Source organism: Sinocyclocheilus grahami, unplaced genomic scaffold, assembly GCF_001515645.1.
Source record: "Sinocyclocheilus grahami isolate Dianchi unplaced genomic scaffold, SAMN03320097.WGS_v1.1 scaffold20.1, whole genome shotgun sequence".
In the NCBI taxonomy this organism is placed as follows: domain Eukaryota; kingdom Metazoa; phylum Chordata; class Actinopteri; order Cypriniformes; family Cyprinidae; genus Sinocyclocheilus; species Sinocyclocheilus grahami.
Genome location: NW_015505199.1, coordinates 3437476 through 3442941, shown reverse-complemented (window position 1 = coordinate 3442941; position 5466 = coordinate 3437476).

Genomic DNA, 5466 nt, shown 5'->3' with positions numbered 1-5466 from the left:
GTGTAATTTGACACTTAAAACTGGAGTAATGGCGGCTGAAAATCCATTTTTTTTCTTCTCCATTACAGGGATAAATTGAAAATATATTAAACATTTTAAATTGTAATAATATTTCACAATATTACTATTTTCACTGTATATGTCTGATAAAATAAATCCAGCTTTGATGAGCATAAGAGATTTATTCATTATAGACTTAGTAGTGTATTTGACTGAAAATAAAGTTATAAAACAGAAATTGAAAAGAAAGTGGCATGACGTGTGGCCAAGTATGGTGTCCCATAATCAGAATTTGTGCCCTGCATTTAACCCATCCAAGTGCACGCACACACACACACACACACACACCCCCAGAGCAGTGAGCAGTTATTTTTTGCCGCATCACCTCTGGGAGCAGTTGGGGGTCCAGTGCTTTGCTTAAGGGTCTCACCTCAGTCGAGGTATTGTGGGTGGAAGAGAGCGCTGGTCATTCACTCCCCCCACCAACAATCCCTGCTTTTACACTGACCCACGACCTTTGGGTTATAAGTCCAACTTTCTAACCATTAGGCCACAAACAGTAATACTGTGAAATATTATTACATTTAAAAATAAGAATATTTTCTGTTTTAATATATTTTACATTTTAATTTATTCCTGTGATAGCAACTGATTTTTTTTCTGTGTATTCTGATTGTAAATTTCCAAAATATTACTATGTTTCCGAGGCTTTTTTTAACGTTAACATTAGTTAAATTATCACTAATAGTAGATCTCAATAATAATGAAATTTTTTTTTACTGCCTCTAGATTAATGTTGTTTATTTATAAATATACTTCTGTTCTTGGATAATTCATGTTTGGTTATAATACATTAGATAATTTAATCAGCTTGAAATGTTAAAGTATTAATGTGAACATAGAAACACACAGCTTTTCGCTTCACAAGATGTTAATTGATGGACTAGAGTTGTGTGGGTTACTTGTGGATTATTGTGATGTTTTTATCAGCTGTTTGGACTCTCATTCTGACGGCACCCATTCACTGCAGAGGATCCATTAGTGAGCAAGTAATGTTAAGATACATTTCTCCGAATCCGATGAAGAAACAAGCTCATCTATATTTTGGATGGCCTGAGGGTAAGTACGTTTTCAGTAAATTTTCATTTTTGGGTGAAGTATTCCTTTAATCAACCCCCTATATTAATATCCCCCATTCTAATTCTGCTAGGAAATAAGCATTGCAGTCTTCAATGTGTGCTTGGTTATCTCTAAAGTTCACTTTAATTTGTTTCAGCTCATCAGTCGCTACATAATGAAGCCATGAAAGCCACACTAACTAACTGGCCAACAGTTGAGGTCTGTGGGCAGTGGTTGTCTTTCGCGAGAATGAAGATTTTCAGATAGCCTAGAATAGCCTACAGAATAGCTTACTTCAATCAGTCGAGAGCTCTCTGAAGCTCTCGTGTACCCCATCTTCTGAAGACAGGCAAAACCGGTGGGACACTACAGCTACAGACATGAGTTTGAAGCACAGGTGTCTCTCAAGGTGTTGTATTTTTTATCCTTTGTGTTTTTATGATGTACTCTCTTCTTTGCTTATTCTTTCTTGACATCTTTAAAGCTCCTTCAGTATATTGTTTTCTCATGGAAGGGGGTAAGTCTCTAAGGCAGACAAGAAAACTGGGGCCTGATTGCACCAGATGTATGTAATTAAAGCTTAGCCTAGTTGTGGCATAGGTGGGAACTAAGATAAATCTTGCATGCTACTAAATATTTGTTGAGTTGAACTATTACATTTACTTGAAACGCAACCGCATGTATAAACTAAATATTTACAGAAGCTGGAAAAAAACTCACAGGCTGATTGGATTACATCACTGAGCTCATGTTTTGCGTGACAGACTTTAATCCTTTAAACATATTGTTTGATATTTACATTATAAAACAATTGTTAATTGCTGTCCAGCATGAAACAATATATACTGTGCACTTTATATGTGCATCGACCTGTCGATTTTAGCAACACAACAATATTTAATGTAAAATAAATAAATGAATAAATACACACAGCCATTCAAAAGTATGGGTTAATTTTTTTTTTAAAGAAATTAATACTTTCATTCAGCAAGGATATGATATAAATGGATCAAAAGGGACAGTAGGTACATGTATAATGGTAAAAAAAAATCTCTATTTCAAATAAATACTGATCTTTTGAACTTTATATTAATCAAAGAATCCTGAAAAAAATGTATCCCGGTCTTCACATAAATATTAAGCTGCACAACTTTTTTCAACATTGATAATAATAACAAATGTTTATTGAGCAGCAAATCAGCATAATTAGAATGATTTCTGAAGGATCAGGTGACACTGAAAACTGAAAATTCAGCTTTGCCATCACAAAAATAAAATAAAAAATATTTATTTTGTTGCATTAGTATACGGGTCCGTATTAATTTTAGAAACAGTCTTTGAATACTTTCATATTTGTTTATGTATGTGTGGTTTACTATATTTCATAATTATTTATGTATCCTAATGAAATAATTTGTTAACGTTGACATTTACGTGAAAATCAAATTGCAGTTTGTGGACAGCTTATGATCTACAAGCTATCAAATACTGCAACCCATGTCAAGTCACTTTTATTTATATAGCGCTTTATACAATTGATTGTGTCAAAGCAGCTTTACTGCTAGTGTCAAACAGGAAAATAGTTAATCAATAATGCAATAGGACAATAACAAACAGTCACTTTTTCAGTTAAAATCAGTTCATTGATGATTCTGTGATGTCATCGTTCAATTCAGCTCTCTTCCGATAGTGTCTGCGCAATCAAGAAGACGATATTGCCAGAAATTGTGTCCCTAACTAAGCAAGCCAAATGCGACAGTGGCGAGGAACCAAAACTCCATTGGTGTTTTTCGAAAAACAAATTGAAAAACGCCAAACAAAGTACAGTTTGTTACTTAACTAGTGTGAACTTTTCACCCAATTTAGTAAGACCTCTTCAACGGCTGGTGCAACCCTTCCCTGATAAAATAGATTCTGGGAAGATGAACAGCTTCATTTGTCTTTATCCTCTGGTGACAGAGGTCTTACTTTTGCATTAGAGTCTCTCCAAACAAGCTCTTCACGTATCACCTACAGTTAATGGCCGGCCATGTTCATTAAGGAAAAAGCACCGGCATAGATACCACAACAGCCTTTCATCTGCCTCCCACTCACTGTCTCCATGGCAAAAATGGCCACCATTAGAAGCATGCATCTTCGAGTAAGATCATCAGTGCTCTTAATGACTGTGAGGCCACAAACTCCTCACACACTCTCGAACACACACCAGGGTTTTCTGGCATCATCAGACCTCGCAAAAGTGAAATGGCCAATTAGGATCCTGGCCAGCTAGCTCCATTACAGCCCAGCACATGGCCATCACTGGTCATTAAGACACCTGTGTCACCAAGAGCCACCAATTAGGCTCCGTTCCAGCAGACCCTGAGATCAGCTTTCAAATGCTAATGTCTGTCTCAAAGAGACTTCTTGTTTTCTTCGCAGCTCTTTAAATGGACTGTACACAGTTTCAGATGGGATATACGTAAATGAGTCATACGCTCAAATGTTCATTTGGATGGTAAGGAAGGGGATCATGGGTGCGATGATGTCTATTAACAGTTGCGTTTAAGTAGCTTTGACCCGAACCGTGGCTCGGAAAATAAATACATCTCAAATTAGCAAAGGAGAGGGTGATGAAGTGTGGTGACATTTTAGCCAAATGAATCTCCTTCATCATTATCACAGGGGCTTAATTAGCAATCCAGACAGGGGAAGGAGAGGAATGGAGGATTGCTTTTCATTCCACCTCATGAAACCAGGATTCGCGTCGTGTTTCTTTGAGGTCGGCGTCTTCGCCTAATCTCTCAGATTAATTCACAGAGGCATTTGAGCTCTTGAGAAAATGAGAAAACAGATATGCATAACTGGTTCCTGGCCTTGCCGTTTTCCCAGTTTTTGTTTTTAATTTTTTCCCCAAGTAAGCACCCTTGAGCAATTCAGGTCTGGCTGACACCAGAAAGACACCCCGCTCTGCCCTCTTGTTGTTCGAGGCTCACCGCCATCAATGCCATGACTACTAATGTCTTCATAGCCGAGGAACATCTGCCAAGTAAAACGTTTTTTTTTTCTGGTAAGAGGAAAAACATCTTTCATTCACCACCTAAAGCTGTTTTAGAAGTAATTCAGTGGAATTTGCCTTAAAACTATAAGTGAAGAAGACAATCATTAAAAATGTATATATTATATGTGACCCTGGACCACAAAACCAGTCTTAAGTCTAAATTTTTCAAAATTGAGATTTATAAATCATCTGAAAGCTGAATAAATAAGCTTTCCATTGATGTATGGTTTGTTAGGATAGGTCAATATTTGGTCGAGATACAACTATTTGAAAATCTGGAATCTGAGGGTGCAAAAAAATCTAAATATTGAGAAAATCGCCTTTAAGGTTGTCCAAATAAGGTCCTTAGCAATGCATATTACTAATCATCAATTAAGTGTTTATATATTTACTAAAATATCTTCATGGAACATGATCTTTACTTAATATCCTAATGATTTTTGCCATAAAAGAAAAATCTATAATTTTGACCCATGCTATGTATTTTTGGCTATTGCTACAAATATACCCCAGCGACTTAAGACTGGTTTTGTGCTCCAGGGTCACATATAAGAGAGCAACACTTTTTTGTTATTTATCCAGAAAATGTTTAGTCTAAACCTTCGACAAATTTGACATGTCAGTGGTCATTATCTGTGTGAAAATAAATAATTGTATAACTTATTTGAGTTGGATACAGTGGTAAGATTTTCCTTTAAGATTCAATTTAATCAAGGTTAATGTTTGTTTAATCAAGGTTATTCACATTTTCTAAACATGGTAAGATTTTGTGAAAATAATATCTTATGCTCACCAAGGTTACACTTAATTGATCAGAGATATCGATTGTGAAATAATATTTCAATTTAAAGCAACTTTTCTATTGTAAAAATATTGTCATTCTTGTAATGGCAAAGCATCATCAATGTCACATGATCATTCTAATATACTGATTTGGTGCTCAATAAACATTTCTTATTAATATCAATGCTGAAATCAGGTTTTGCTGCTTATTATTTTTGTGCAAACCAGAAAATCCTTGCAGAAGAGAAGTCCTTTCTTTCTTTCTTTCTTTCTTTCTTTCTTTCTTTATTTCTTTCTTTCTTTCTTTCTTTCTTTCTTAAAGGTCATAAAAGTTACCATAATGAATTATGTATCATAATTATATGTCATAATGGATTATGTAACAGTGAATTAATTATGGACAAACATTAATTAAAAATGACCAATATTATATTCAAAAATGTATATGAACCCAGATATATATATATATATATATATATATATATATATATATATATATATATATATATATATAGTGGTGAAAA